At 38.2% G+C, this 17202-nt stretch overlaps 1 pseudogene; it reads right to left on the minus strand.

The window, feature by feature from the left end:
• Positions 1–202: 202 nt before the first annotated feature.
• On the minus strand, positions 203–2218 carry LOC143401923 (MAP/microtubule affinity-regulating kinase 3 pseudogene; annotated as a pseudogene).
• Positions 2219–17202: the final 14984 nt, after the last annotated feature.

Here is a 17202-nt window from a genome sequence, read left to right on the forward strand (position 1 = left end):
TACAGGTGGAACAGGTCTTCACCCAAGAAACTGGGCAGTCTTGACCAGCGCCTTGCATCGAGAATTCCCAGGAGTGGCATCACCTCCCGGGACAATTAAAGAACCCCCTAATTTAGTCACTGCTCCCAACAACTGCCTAGATGTTATTCTATATGTCCATCAGTGTTGAGGAAAACACTTCAAGTTGCTGTTAATTTATATCCTAATGACTGGCTTCCAGTTGGAGCTCACTGGCAATTTTTGAAGCCATGATTTTAAAAGCCTTCGATTTCCCTGATCGGGGCTTGATGCGGACCCCGTTCAAAGCCAGTCTGGGAAGTTTACATACCTCGATCTCCCACTGCAGCAGTTTCTCGGTGTACCCATCTCCATGGATGCAGAAGAGCAGAAAGGGCGTCTTGTGCATGTATTGGCAGTTGTTGGCATCTAGCACCTTTCGGATTTCCCTCATGATGTCACTGGGGTCCATGGCACTAGTGATTTTCATGCTCCAGGTGAAGTGCAGGGAGCGAGGTTTTGCTTGTTGGTTGTCCTTTCTCTGCTCAGCAGTGACATGATGACTTGAACATGATGACTTGTATCTCGGGGTCTTCCCAGACTCAGTTGGAGGCCTCCTTGTGATTTTCGATGTAAACTTCGGAAAAACACCAGTGGTGCCTCTTCTTTGAGTCTGGGGCAATGCTTCAGCTGGATGGACGCAGCTGGGTGAGGCAAGAGGACCTTCGTGTGTTGCAGTTTGGGATTCCCGGGGCTGGCGGTGGAACATTCGACGAAGGGCACTGGCTCTGGGGAAGCAGGTGCAGCCCCGGGTGGAGGTACTTGGGACACTGTGGGTTGAAGTCACTGGAGGGCTCTGGGCAGGGAAGGTGCTGTTGTTCTGCCCATTCCGGCTCACTGAACGTGTGTCTGCTTTCGTTGTTTTGCGGCAAATGTTCTTACTCCACAGTGTCTTCCCTCCAGATGGTGTGCTGCTCTTGTAGGCAGCAGGCATTTTCTTGAATTCAGGAGTCTCCAGCTCCTTGGGACTGGTGGTGATCCCAGGTAGGGGCCTGGCTGGAGAAATTCCCTTTCCTCCCACAGCACTGCCGCCGGATTTCTGGGAGGCCATTTGATGTTCTCTGAGGTGACTCTGGGCAGTGCTGGTCGGATATGGCCCAGTTCCAGCATGGTCCAGGGACCGTGTCTGCTTCTGAGTGGAAACGCTTCGCTGCACTTTGCGGTGAGGAGGCCAGCTGGTGCTCTTTCTGAGGACCCTGCTTGGCTGCAGCTCAGCCAACGAGATGTTTCTGTGGGAGATGGCCACCTCTGGACCAACCAAGGGTTGGAGGACATCAAGGCCTCTGTTGATCCACCTGTCTCCCATAATTTCGGCCAGGGTGCTTCTCTTAGTCGGATTGAGCACCAGGAAGCGTTTCAGCAGATTTTCACACTCTGTTGACATGTACAGAGGGATTCGGTATCTACCTCGTAGCACTCTGTCTCTAAGTTCTCTCACATTGGCCCCCACAAAAGGAAGCGACCCGGTGACTAGGGTGTACAGAACCACGCCAAGACTCCACACATCGACTTCGGGCCCCTCGTACTCTATGCGCTGGAAGAGCTCTGGAGCTGCGTAGGGCGGACTGCCGCAAAACGTGTTGAGTTTACACCCAAGTGTAAACTGGTTGCTGAGTCCAAAATCGGCTAGCTTGATGTTCATCTCTGCGTCTAATAACAGATTGTCCGCCTTCAGGTCTCGGTGGGCGACCTGCTTTTGGTGACAATATTGGACTGCAGACACAATCTGCCGGAACATAGATCTTGCCTCCTCTTCCTGCAGTCTTCCTTTGTTGGCCAGATGGTCCAAAACTCCCCCTCCACTGGCGTACTCCAGGACCAAACAGAGTGCTTTTTCGCAGTCCAGAGCTTCATAGAGCTTCAGGATGTGTGGGTGGTCTAACATCTTGAGGATTCTCACCTCTCTGTACATCATTTGGAGGACCTGTGGCTTCAGATGTCTCTTATCGATGATCTTGATTGCCACTTCTTGACCTGTGAGGACGTGACGGGCCAGCATGACTTTGGCGAAGGTCCCCTTGCCCAGGGTTTTCAGTAGTCTATACTCTCCAATGCGAGGCTGTTCACCTGCAGAGGAAGCTGTGGATTTGGGGCGCTGTGCTCCAGAGTGCCCGGTCTGGGAGGTGTCTTCTGCCCGTCTAGCTCCATGCGAGGGGTGCATGGTTTGACCCAAGTTGATGATCGATGGGTCTCGGTGTCACTGGAAAGTTTAGGATTGGTGAGGGCTAGGCAAGGACGGGGGCGGGGGGGGGGGGACAAGGAGAGAGTTGGAGATGGGTTGGGGAAAAAAATAGCCACAACTGCCTTTTACCAACAAATATCGTGCCCAGTTCAACAACTCGCTCTGGGAACATCGAAGGCCAAAAGGCAAATGAGGAGTGGTTCTAGGTCCACTCATTTCTAGGATTCTCATTCTATTGTCTCCTAGGCAGTCAATGCAGTCATAAAGGTACTGACTGCATAAAGAGTGGTCATATGCACCCTAAGTGGATCAAGGACCCAGGCGCTTACTCTGTCTAAGGAACTTGACAGTTTGGGGGTCAAGACCTGATGAAAAAGAAAACTAATTTTTTTTCCAGAAATATTCAGCTGGACATAAACACACTTGACAATTCAATTTGGATGGTGAAGTTGATTGGTGGAAGCACTGGTCCACTTCACCTTTTGAATATAACCCTGGCTGCTTCTTTTAAAAGGGAGATGTTTTTCTTTTCCCCTTCTCCCTGTCTCCCTCCCTAACCTGGGGGCAGGGAACAAGATTACCTTGAGTGATCTGTTCTCCACAGGAAGGAGAAGTCACCAGAAGAACTAGGAAGTGATGATCTCCCAGATAAACTAGCTAATCATAACACACCATCAGCATGCACCTGGGAACCCCTGGTCAGGGCACACCTGGAGTGGAGCCTTTGAATAGTGTCCTTAAAAACCCTCTGTTTTCCCTGATGGGCAGAATCAAATCTTCTGGCACAGGAGTCCCCTGTGTTTCCCCTTTGCTGGCAAAGCAATAAACCTCCTTTTGCCTCGATCTCAAAACTTTCTCCTCATTATTGCATGGCCATCAGGGACAAGGCCCAAGGTTTTTGGTAACAGGTCAGGGACCCAGGCTCTATGTATTGCTCATTTGCTTTTTTTCCCTAGTGTCTTTCAAAAGTCTTCAAACCTCCTTTATTCAATCATTGTAGGGGCCACAATATGCAAATACTAGTTTCACCTCTCTTCTTTGTAAAAAGTTGTCTTGCATTTCTGCCAAATACCTGTATCTTTCAAGGAGATTATTAACTTACTTCCGGTATTGAACATGCAAGCTTTTTAATAACAGTAAAGCGACAAAATAAAATGCATCACACATGTGGCCACTTAAGACTTACAAGTCATTCTCAAAATAAACCCGGATGCAATTTCAAGTGCAGCCGAACTCCATCTGCTGAAATTTTATATCTTAGCCTATGGTATGATTTTTGGAAATTAAGTCATTTTTTGAACAAATACAAAATATTCAAAAATGGGCCCGGCATATGGTTTGTACTCATCAAATACTTGTGGTATAGGTTATCTGATAAGCAGAGTTTCTTATTATTATTAATGTAGTTAATGGACTAGATCAAACTTTTTTTTTTTTTTTTTTTTGCATTTCACACTTTGCCTCTTCCGGATGCAAACTTTAACTCCAATTTGCCTAGTAAGATGCATTTAGACCACAGAGATGTCCTCACTTCAGAAAATAATATAGACATTAATACTATTGCCTTTTTCTCTCAATTCAAAATTTTCTTATCCAAAGCTAAAAATATTCTTGGTATTTGTTCACATTTTACTCCGTTTTGTACATTCAAGAAGTTTTCATTGTGTAACCTAAATGCTGCTCTGCATATTTGTCTAGAGAGCTAGAAAAATGTACACCCTTTGAACACAATGTATGTGATCATAATGATAATTATAGGACTGCAATGACTTTTAAATAAGCAATGTATAGTACTGGTAAGAATATTTGATGATATTTGAGTAGTTCTTATTTGTTAATGAAAACTAGGCATAGCTTTGGGTGTGTGTGTAGGGGGGATTCTTCTGTAGCCACTCCATTTACCCTGGAAGTATTTAATGAATTTGTGGAAATTTAAATTGCTGTAACATGTGAGTACCTCAAAATATATAGCAGTTAAGTTTTCAATAACCACAACCTCATTTTAATATTGGGCGTCAAAGATAAGATGTTTACTTCCTTGGAGATTAGAACTATGGTAATCAGAGCCTGGGAAGGGAGTAGAAGAAGAAGGGTTGATGAGAAGTACAGGGGTGCAGTTGGATGAGAGGAGTATCTTCTAATGTTCTATAGCATAGTGAAATAACTATGTTTGACAGCAATTAAATATTACAAATAACTAATAGAAGATTTCGAATATTCTAAGCATAGAAACAGATAAATATCTGAGGTAATATGCCAATTAAATTGATATAATCATGATATATTTTTACACACATCTTGAAATATCACCTGTGTCTCATAAGTATGTACAATTAGTTGTGTCAATTAAACATCAGAATATATACTTTTAAAAAAAGATTTATTATTTCTTCTTTTAATTACATGATTTGTGAGAATCCCTAATTTTTTTTCCTAGTACTGTGGGTGAACCCAGGGGCATTTGGCCAATGAGCTATATTTCCAGATTTTTTTTTTTTTTAGCTTTTATTTTCAGACAGGACCTTCTTCCTAGGCTGGCCTTGAACTTGAGATCCTCCTGCTTCAACCTCAATTGCTGGGATTACAGGTATAGGCCTCCACATCTGGCAAGAATCCTTATTCTTATTGTGAGGAGCTGGCTCTACCTTTACCTGTAGTTCCTATCTCTGTGTGGGGTAAACACTAGTCAGTACCTAGGAAGGCTATTGTCCTGGCAGTGAGGTAAGGACTCCAAAGAATGTGAGAAGGAAGAAAATGGAGAGGAGTAACTGGCTGCTTCCTTTCTCTTCAGGTGAGAAATAAAGCAGAGTGACCTTGGTTATAAAGTAGAAGAATGTACTCATAAAACTTCTGAAGAACTTCACCTCTGCAGTGAGCAAGCAGCCTATCCCATATATTCCCCTGCTTGTACATGCTGTGCAGCCCTCTATTGTATCCTGGCTTGCCACCACCAAGGAGCACGTGAGTCATAAAATATCCAACCCCTATCTGTTGAATCCTCAAAGTTCCTTCTTTGGGACTGGAAAACACCTGCAGCCCAGGGGGTTGAACACTGTATTTCTGAATGTGTACTTTTTTTTTGATTGTTGTTTCTCTTAAATAAGTATACTTAATAAATATTTGCATGGAAAAATTAACAAGGGAAATAATTTACAAGCATTTTTGGGCATTACCATACCTTCAGAACTCTGTTCCAAACATGTGTTATATCAACTTATAATAAGAAGTTAAATTATTTGCTAACCTATAAGCATAATTCTTTATGATTGATACACCTAATACAAACAAACAAAAAATAAATAAATTCCCCAGGGAAATCTTTGCCAGTAGGAGAGAAATGTTACAACTTCTCAATCTAGATCACACGCAAAAGCTGAGATATAGATTTCAATGTCACATATAAATCTAAAATCCTTTGACATGATATATGACTTAAATATGCATTTTAGCTTCACCTTTCAGTATCCCTTAGGCTGGCAGGTAGACAATTATTGCAGGGGTGGAGCAATTCAGAATAAAGTACAATCCAGGTTTTGTAGCCACAGGTAGTGTGGTTATGAAAGTTTACCCTTGTAACAACAGAGAAGCAAACAAAATTTAGGGAAGTTATACATTGGAATTATGTATTTCCATTGTGTCTTTAGAATAAAGAAACTCTCAGGACTTGGGATGCATGTAGCTGGCCGGTAAAATGCTTGCCTACCCAGGAAAAGGCTCAGTGTTCAATTCTCAGTACTAAGAATAAAAACAAATTAGAATAAAGAAATTTTCAAACTTTGCTCATTTGTATTATTAATGAAATGTCCTCTGATAAAATGATGCTTTGTTTTCAACCATAGAACTCTTTTAAGTACTAAGAGGAGTAGGACTCAGTTGAGCAATAAGGACCAAAGTGATAGCAGAGACGTTATTGTGATCCTTAATTCCAGTTTATCTTTTCCACTCTACTTGTCAGGGAGTGAAAAGGAGTCTGTCTAGTACACATTATTTGTGAAGATAGAAACTAACTTATAGAAGTATAAAAGAAAACGAATTCCACTTTAAGGACAGTCATGCTCATATTTTCACAGGAGAAGAAACATGGAGGTAGCATAATTAATAATGACTTAAATGGATCATTGGTTTAATTCTTTTTAATGCAGAAGCTTATAAGATAGACCCATGTCATCAGTACAAGAAAACAATTTACAGGAAAAGCATATGTTTTACAGTGAACATTTGTAGATTGCATACTGGAATAATTTGTATATTGCAAACAAGAAAGAGTTAAAAGGTAAAAAACTACTAAATACATGTTTGTTTTTATTCCAACCACAGAAGAGATTGCTGAGCAATCTGTCATAAAACTTTACTTTTAGTTTCCAAACTTTTCCTTAAGCAAGAAGAGATGGCACTGTTTGGAAATGGGAAAAGTAAAACTGAAAACATCTCAAAATAAAATTCTCTGTAGAGACTGCCTTTTTCCTGGGTAGAGTCGTACTACAGGCATCCTGCCAGGGAGATAGACTCCTTGCCACCTTAGCATACTAGCATGAGCATATATAAATCAATCCTTCTATCACACAGATGAAAGCTGAGCAAGCTTACAGGCGACGAAGAAAGGTGTGCAATTATCCAGCCTCACCTCATCTCACTAGTCTAAGAGAAGAGCACTTATTTCTTTCTAAATGAAGCACAAATCCCATTGTAGTAGTTTTGTTTGGCTAACAGGGTCATGTGACTCAGTGTCCATGAGTTTCCAGAGGGCTGTATTGATACCCTTTTCCCTGGAATCCATGCAGTACAGCAAGGCCATTTTCCCAGAAGTAATAGTACCACTAACTCTAGACTGGAGAAGGGATGATGGTCATATGCAATCGAAGCAATGTCCTCCTCCAGTGACAACACCGCAGGAGCACTGTTGGAAAGAAACAGAAATACACAAGGTCTGATTTGCTTCTGCCATGTACTTGCATATTTTAGATATCTAAAAATTTTAGTGGATATTAACAATGTACAGAAAAACAGAATAATCTCCAAGTCAGGCTTATTTGAGGTTATCTCTCTGTCTCTGTCTCTGTCTCTCTCTCTGTCTCTCTCTCTGTCTCTCTCTCTCTCTCTCTCACACACACACACACACACACACACACATGCACGCGCGTGCGCACACACACACACACACACACACACACACACAATCTTTCAGAATGCTCAATGAAGAAAACCAGCCTTCCTCAGCCTTAGGTTTGACAGAGGTTTCAAAGGCACACACTGGACAATTATTGCAATGCATGAGCCTTGGGTCCATTTATAATATATGGGAATTGTCCTAGAGATTCTGAGTATGATGCACATGTTGATAAGCTAGCCAACTATACATCAAATAGGCCATATTGGAGATATAACCAAAAGGAATGGGGTCCTTAGGGAGCTTTATATTCTATCTGTCTTCTCTAAGCCTTACCCAGGCTCTAAGGTAAAAGATCTTAAAATATTTTGTAGCAAAGTATTCCATTAATTTTTTCCCCAAATGAAGTCTTTACTCAGCTGTTCAACATATACAGCAAATAAAAGTAAAACTACTTAGGTTGAGTGTGAGTTTGGGAAGGAGCTTGCCCAGGCCAGGCTTCTTCCTGTCACTAGACCTGAGGCTGGTGTGTGTAGCTGGGGCTTCAAGAGAAAGCAGTTGGACATCCATTATTCTTGTGGTCAGTCAGAGTTGATCTAACCAATGAAGGAGCAGGACTCATAGATGTTAAAAGTCTTATTGTGCTGATTTCTATGCCAAATTTTACTCTGACAATATGATTTTCAGAGTGATTTTTAAATGTGGGAAATTCAATCAAAATTCCCTCAAACAGTAATGATTTTCTCTTAGAAAACAAGTAGAACAAATCTTAAAGAACAAAGAATAAAGTATAGAAACGAAAATGTTTGCTTTTAACAACGGATACAGTACCATGGAAGAATTGGATAAGCAAAACTTAGACAAAAAATCCAAACCTTTCAGTAGAACCCAGCTCTCCCAGTGATATATAAACATTCCAGTGACCATGGAGATTTTGAAATCACTGCAGAGGGAATACAAATACAGTTTGTAGAGGTTAATTAGGGCATTAGAGGACAATATTTGCATTTGGAAAGATTTTTTTAATAACTGGATTGTAGAAACCTTTCAAATAGATTTCTGAGAGAAAACAAATGAGTTTTTGGATTTAAATTTAAATAGTTGAAACAAGTTTATCCTAATGTAACATGCCTTAGAATAACTATGAATATCATCATATATACTGCCCAAAATACAAGAAACAATATTTTTTCTCCAATTGAGGCAACTGGAGAATTAAAGCATATAGAAAAGAGTTTTTTTAGTTGTGTGGAAATTCTTGAAAGTGATAGATGAAGACTGGTAGCTTCAAAAGGGTTAGACAAAGCTGATGTCATAAAGTCTACTTCCAAATGCTCAATGGCAGTAAATGTACTTCTCTCCAAACCCTAAGAGCAGCTCAAAGATGTTATGTATTTCATCATTCCTTTTAAAAAATGATACTTATATCACCCTATGAGATAGTCATCTGCTCTACTGCAATTACGCTGAGAGAATCAAGGAATCTATGACAAAGGACTTGTCATTCATCCACTTAGCAAACAGATACAAGGCAATGTCACTATCTGTAACAGGTATTGAGGATAAGCAGCAAATAAGATATAATCTCTGTGAGAAATGCACAGTTCAAGGTAAAATAGATATAGAGATCACGTCAGCATGATGTAGGTATTCTGAGAAGTAACTACAACATTATCTTTGGAAAGATATTTAAGAGGATGTTCAGGAAGGCTGTGTCATCTATAGGGAACCTAGATATACAAGTTGGCCAGGAGAGGAGAGGGATGAAAGGATGTTCCAGTGAGAGGGGACACAATACGCAAAAACCTAAGGGCCAAACACAAAGGTCATGTTACAGGCTCAGGAATCATTCAGTGTCACTGAAGTAAGAGTTAGAGAAGGGGTGTTATGATACTGTGCTGATGACATAAACAGAATCTAGACAATGAAAGGCCACAAAAAGCATGTCAGGGATTTGAGGCATTATCATGTACATACCTAGTGAGACGGCAATAAGGCTTTCAAGCAAAAACTGATTTTTGCTGGATCTGAATATAAAACATTGTTCGGACTGGAAGTGGAGAAGGGTGGGAAGGTGAGCAGGACTGTATGCAAGGAGAACAGTGAAGAGGGAACAGTTCTTCAGTAAGAGAATTCAAAATTTCATTGGGACCAAACAGAGGTAGCAGAAGTGAGGACAGAGAAAACTGCCCCAATCCAACTGGTCTTTATGAGGCCCAGCAGATAAGACTTTGCAGCAGGAAGGACAGAGACCAAAAGAAGGAAAGTAGGAAGCCTTCTGGGTTTTTGGTCTTGGAATTGGGTGTCCTTAAATGGGGAATACAGGCTGGATTCTCCTTGATGAATTTAGTTTTTAACATGTGGAACTTAGGGTTTCTGTGATTCCCCAAGAGAAATTCTTGTGTTTTCTCTGTTATTTTCTTTACTTTTTAGGTACTAGGGATTAAACTCAGGAGCATTCTACCACTGAGCTACATCACCAACCTTTTTCATTTTCTGAGTCAGGGTCTCTTTAAATTCCTGAGGCTGGCCTCAAACTTCTGATCCTCCTGCTTCAGTCTCCTGAGTAGCTGTTATTATAGTTGTGCACCACACACCTCTTGGAACTTTTGTTTTTATCATGATCCTACTTTGTTCAATGTAACTGCATTAGATGAAATAGGACAAAGTGAAGGAAAGATTATATACTGAAGGCAAATATTGATGAGGAAAAGGGGGGTAATTGGAAAACAAACCACTGAGCCAGTGAAATAAAATGAAATGCCAGGTACAGAGGCTCACACCTCTAATCCCAGCCACTTGGGAGACCAAGACAGAAGGATCACAAGTTCAAAGCTAACCTTCACAACTTAGTGAGACCCTGTCTGAAAAATAAAAAGTAAAAGGACTGAGGAAATAGTCCGGTGGAAAATCACACCTGGGATCAATCTCCAGTACCAAAAGGGAAAGAAAAGAAAGGGTAAAAAAGACACTACTCAGTGAAATGGAATTACAAAATCATAGTATCATAAGTATTGTGAGTAGTTTTCCTCATTTACAAGATTAAAGAAGCAAGCAACACCTGAATTGCATGTTGACTATATAAATTCATGTAGGCAGAGGATGAACATCTGTGTGTACACAAAGAAGTCAGTGGAAACATGAGGCTCTTTTTTCTTTTGTTTTGTTTTGTTTTGTTTTGTTAGAGAGAGTGGGAGAGATAGAGAGAGAGAGAGAGAGAGAGAGAGAGAGAGAGAGAGAACTTTTTAATATTTATTTTTTAGTTCTCGGCGGAGAATGTGGTATGTGGTGCTGAGGATGGAACCTGGGGCACATGCATGCCAGGTGAGCACGCTACCGCTTGAGCCACATCCCCAGCCCAGAAACATGAGTTTAATAGAAAATAATGTCAGACCACCTACCTGACATGAGTAGCCAATAAGATTGGCTGTCTTGACTTGATTGACCTGATTGGCCTCAGTGTCAGTGTTCAGATCTTAGGGACATATGTACATCTCATATTGAATATTCTGAGGTTTCTTGACAGGAGATTTTTAGTGACGAAATGTTCCGGTTCTGAAAGACTATCGTTATTATGCATGAAACTTTGTTGGTCTATTTTTTTAACATCATGACATACGCAGAATGGAAATATTCTTAAGATTTAATGGATTTCCTTTTCCATGTAATATATACTAGATAATTGTCCAATCTTGACAATGTAAAAAATAAAATACAAATAGGCTTAAAGATAAGAACCATATGATCATCTCAATAGACACAGAAAAAGCATTCGACGAAATATACCATCCCTTTATGTTCAAAACACTAGAAAAACTAGGGATAACAGGAACTTACCTCAACATTATAAAAGCATGAAGAACTTAAATTAGCACTATTTGTGACATGATCCTATACCTAGCATATCCAAGAAATTTCTAGAGCTAGTAAATGAATTCAGCAAAGTGGCAGGATATAAAATCAACATGCATAAATCAAAGGCATTCCTGTATATCAGTGACAAATCCTCGGAAATGAAAATGAGGACAACCACCCCATTCACAATATCCTCAAAAAAAAAAAATAAAATACTTAGGAATCAACCTAACAAAAGAGGTGAAAGACCTATACAATGAAAACTACAGAACCCTAAAGAGAGAAATAGAAGAAGACCTTAGAAGATGGAAATACCTTGTTCATGGATAGACAGAACTAACATTAAAATGGCGATATTACCAAAAGTACTCTATAGGTTTCATGCAATGCCAATCAAAATCCCAACAGCATTTCTCACAGAAATAGATAAAACAATCATGAAATTCATCTGGAAAAATAAAAGACACAGAATAGCAAAAGCAATTCTAAGCAGGAAGAGTGAAACAGGCAGTATAGCGATGTCAGACTTTAAACTATACTACAGAACAATAGTAACAAAAACAGCATGGTACTGGTATCAAAACAGGCAGGTAGACCAATGGTACAGAATAGAGGATACAGAGACCAATCCACAAAATTACAACTATCTTATATTAGACAAAGGTGCTAAAAGCATGCAATGGAGAAAGGATAGCACCTTCAACAAATGGTGTTGGGAAAACTGGAAATCCATATTCAACAAAATGAAACTGAATCCCTTTCTTTCGCCATGCAAAAAAGTTAACTCAAAATGGATCAAGGAGCTAGGGATCAAACCAGAAACTCTGAGTCTGATAGAAAAAAAAGTGGGCTCTATTCTCCATCTCATGGGGTCAGGCTCCAAATTCCTTAATATGACACCTATAGCACAAGAGTTAAAATCAAGAATTAACAAATGGGACTTACTCAAACTAAAAAGTTTTTTCTCAGCACAAGAAACAATAAGAGAGGTAAATAGGAAGCCTATATCCTGGGAACAAATTTTTACTCCTCACAGTTCAGATAGAGCCCTAATATCCAGAGTATACAAACAACTCAAAAAATTAAACAATAAGAAAACAAATAACCCAATCAACAAATGGGCCAAGGATCTGAACAGACACTTCTCAGAGAAGGATATACAATCAATCAACAAAAACACGAAAAAATGCTCACCATCTCTAGCAATCAGAGAAATGCAAATTAAAACCACTCTAAGATACCATCTCACTCCAGTAAGATTGGCAGCCATTATGAAGTCAAACAACAAGTGCTGGCCAGGATGTGGGGGAAAGGGTACACTTGTACATTGCTGGTGGGACTGCAAATTGGTGCAGTCAATTTGGAAAGCAGTTTGGAGATTCCTTGGAAAGCTGGGAATGGAACCACCATTTGACCCAGCTATTCCCCCTTCTTGGACTATTCCCCAAAGACTTAAAAAGAGCATACTATAGGGATACAGCTACATCAGTGTTCATAGCAGCACAATTCACAATAGCTAGAATGTGGAACCAACCTAGATGTCCATCAATAAATGAATGGATAAAAACAATGTGGCATTTGTACACAATGGAATATTACTCAGCACTAAAAAATAACAAAATCATGGCATTTGCAGGGAAATGGATGGCATTAGAGCAGATTATGAGTGAAGTTAGCCAATCCCTAAAAAACAAATGCCGAATTTCTTCTTTGATATAAGGAGGGCAACTCAAAACAGAGCAGGGAAGAAGAGCATGAGAAGAAGATCACCATTGATCAGGGACGAGAGGTGGGAGGGAAGGGGAGAAAGAAGGGAAATTGCATGGAAGATGGAAGGAGACCCTCCTTGTTATACAAAATTACATAGAAAAGGATGTGAGTGAGGGGAAAGGAAAAAAAAAACAAAAAAAATAGATAAATGAATAGATGGGGTAGAGAGAGATGATGGGAGGGGAGGGGAGGGGAGGTGGCATAGGAAGGGGATAGGAAGGGCAGCAGAATACAACAGACACTAGTATGGCAGTATGTATAAATGTGGATGTATAACCAATGTGATCCTGCAATCTGTACATGTGGTAAAAATAACAATTCATAGCCCACTTGAATCAAATGTATGAAATATGATATTTCAAGATCATTGTAATGTTTTGAGCAACCAATAAAAAAAATGGTACCAGGAAGCCCTTCTAAAGTCTCAGAAGACAAAAATAAAGAATAAAGAAAATATGACTTCAGTGCTTACTATCTGCTGGGCTTGGATCTAAAAACCTTGATATAACATAAAAAATTTTCATGTAATGGTGACAAGACTGGCAAGAAATTTTAAGTGAACACCTATATTCACAACGTTTGAATGAGATTTAAACCTAATACCATCAAAGATAGTTTTAAACCTCTCTCATAACAATGTACCAATTCAGGCAACATACACTTCATTCAATTATTCTGTAATTCTGCAGTTGTAATACTTTTATAATTCTCTCTGATTTGAAGTAAATGGATGTCTTTTTAAAACTAATATACTCCAATAAAAACACTGAATAGATTTCTAAAAGTCAAAACATAAATGAAAATACATTGTAGAATCTGGCACTTATATCTATTCTTAATCAGTAATTAGACTAATTTCTTCTACAGTTTGTATAGATGTGCAAATAATATTTTAATGATACATTTATAAGTACAAAAATATGTATTGAAATTTAAAAAATCTCTTATGTTAAAACCATATTTTGTAAACTTAAGCTGTAATTTCCTAATTGCAAGTTATTTTTCCAATATAAGCCTTTATTTCTCAAAGTGAAAATTGTATTAATCATTGACTCATTTTTATATTGCTGATCTTCATAAGGTAAGTAGATCCCACTAAAATGGTATCTATTTTTCTCATATTTTCTAAAAAAGTCAGGAAGCCATGAAATGGTCTTTACATGAGTAAAGTACAACTCAAATGCCCTCTTTTATTTCCATAGCATTCATTCAACCTCACTTCTAACCCCTTGAAACCAGATTAACTTCTGTATTACGATGATACTATAAGCATACTACTCTTACCACATACAATAAATATCATATTGTGTCATAAAATACAGTATAATATAAATATATGCAAAGACTTTTTTCAAATTTATTATCTGATAGAAGAAAGCTGGTTGAGAATTAAAGAAAATATAAAAATAAACATCATATGACTCAATATCCCTTCAACTTCTCTAAATTAAAAAAATAGTAATATCATGGTGATGGTAGTATTAATAAAAGTAATAATAGCTAGAGCTGAAATGAATATTTATAATATTACTTCATACATTTATTCTTTTTCCTTTTTCTAGAAGATATTTGATTCTTTCCTAAATGTTAGTTGTTCTCAGTAGGTCAGTTGCTCTACATTATAGCTTCATGGAATTTTTTTTTTTAATATCCATGACAGGCCCCAGAACAGGCATTCTAATGCATAATCTTCTTTTTAAAATTTTTAAATGCAAGTGGATGGTGGCACAATTTTCAATATGCTTACAAAGCTTTTCAAGTCTGAAGATGGCACGGTCAGAACAGAAGACCACTGATATATCAAAGCACTGAAGCACTGACCCACTTTTGAGGAAGAGTCTGAATAGGGAGAATGGAGGACATATAAATGCTCATGTGTCTTGTAAGTGTGGACTAATTAATTGGGCATGATACTTAACAAGAAAAAAAAAAGAGTGACTTAATTATCTTTTGGATCTAGAATGCCCCCCACAAAAAGCTCATTTGTTGAAATATGGTCCCCAAGGCAGAAAGATTCAGAGATGGGTCTTTTAGGCAATGATATGACCATGAGGACTCTGACTTCATTAGTGGATTAATCTATCTGATGGATTTATAATTTGAGTGGATTTACTGGATCATGGTGAAAATTATCAAGAGGTGAGGCATGGCTTGAGGAAGCAGGTCACTGGGGGGCATGCCTTTGAGGACTCTATCTGCCCCTGGACCCTTCTTCCCACTGCCTCTCTGTTTGCCAGCTGCCCTGGCTGACAAGATTTCTTCTCTCAAACCCTTCTGCCATGAGGTTCTGCCTCAGGCCCATGTAGTAAATGCACTGAAACCATGAGTCAAAATAAACTCCTTCTCTTTTAAATTGTTCTTGTCAGTTACTATAGTCACAGCAATGAAAAACTGAATAACACAAACTTAAATTTTTAATTTGACCATTATTTATATAATTCCATCCACACTTTGAAGAGGATGGAATGTGTCAATCAGTATTCCCATCTTTTGGTTTATACAAGTTCATACAATTCACATTCAGTTGAGCTCTTTTTCACTACTAAACACATAACTGAGACATTTTCTCCTTGTACCAATAGTTCCAATAAATGTTTTCTTATAATTGTCAAATTTTTATAATAAAAATAAATCCAGCAAAAAGTTACTGCAAAACAAACTTTTTCATTATTTTATTTGTGGTTTCATATGGTGAACACTAGTGCTCTCTCTACCCTCTCTGCCTTTTGAAACTTGGGTACAATTTGTTTTCAACAAAAAAAGAAAACATATTCTCTATTTGTGTAACCCAATTCCTCAGTGATGGTATTGTATTAATTAAATCAGTAAAGAACAAACATTCCTGGTTTCAGTTTTGAAGTTTTGAACTTCATCAGAGCAATATTTCATTTAAGGAGTGAAACTTCTGCATAAACTTCAGATATATTGGAAGTGTCCTTGAGATCAATGACCTTCCAGTTCAGAACTGACCATGGTCTTTCCTTTGGGGAATAACCCTGGTTATCATTCGGACAAGACATTTTTTAAAAAACTGTTTATGAGTATTGTGGGTGTTTCTCTTTTGACTGCATTAATTTCAAGAGGAAAAGTTTATATATTTGGTACCAGGCATACATCTCAACACATATGATTTAATACCTTTTACTCAATATCGTACAAATGAGTCATGTACAAAAATTCACATGTTTTGCTTCTTTCTTCTTCCCAGGTATTACTCTTATTGGTCTAAATTAATACACTTTTAGGCTTGTACTAAATATAACCTGACTGTATGTAATTTGGCTTAATTATGCACTTTCCTCCCTTTTGACTTGTGTTTGTTTTCTTTAGTATAAAATAAGAATGATTTGATTCACTAACATAGAGTTAGGGCTCAAAGGTTTTAGGTCTTTTAACCCAGTGAATTTTATTATTTCTAGGAACATAAGAAATTCAGTCACCAGAAAAATGCAAACTGTTAGTTATTTGGGGGGAATTTTATCCAAATTAGGAAAAATGAAGTCTTATTATCACTGCTGATGAGCTGATCTTATGTATATAAAACCCTGAAGAATCCACCAAAAAAAAAACCTATTAGAAATAATAAATGAATTCATCAAAGTTGCACAATACAAAATCAGTAGTTTTACTTAATACCAAAAGCAAATGATATGGAATAGGAATCAAGAAAACAATCCCATTTATAACAGCTGCAAAAATGATAACAAAAGGAAACTTTAATGAGGTGAGAGATCTCTACAATGAAAATTATAAAATAATGATGAAAGAAAATTTAAAAATACAAAAAATGAAAACATATCTCATGTTCATGGACTAGAAGAATCAATACCATTAAAATAAATACCTAAAGCAATTCACAGATTCAATGAAATATCTATCAAAATACCAATGACATTCTTCACGACACTAGAAAAAAAATAATTCTAAAAATTGTATGGAACAGAAGCATCCTAACTAACCAAGGCAATATTGAGAAAGAAGAGCAAAGTAGTAGACATAACACTACCTAACTTCAAAATATACTGTGAAGGGGCTGGGGCTGTAGCTTAGTGGTAAAGTACTTGCCTAGCACATATGAGGCACATATTTCAATCCTCAGCACTGCACCACATAAAAATAAATAAATAAAATAAATGTATTGTGTCCATCTACAACAATTTAAATACATACACATAAATGCACACATACACACGCACAAGATATATATATAGATATACTAGAAAGCTGTAAT

This window comes from Callospermophilus lateralis, chromosome 6 (genome assembly GCF_048772815.1).
Source record: "Callospermophilus lateralis isolate mCalLat2 chromosome 6, mCalLat2.hap1, whole genome shotgun sequence".
Classification (NCBI taxonomy): domain Eukaryota; kingdom Metazoa; phylum Chordata; class Mammalia; order Rodentia; family Sciuridae; genus Callospermophilus; species Callospermophilus lateralis.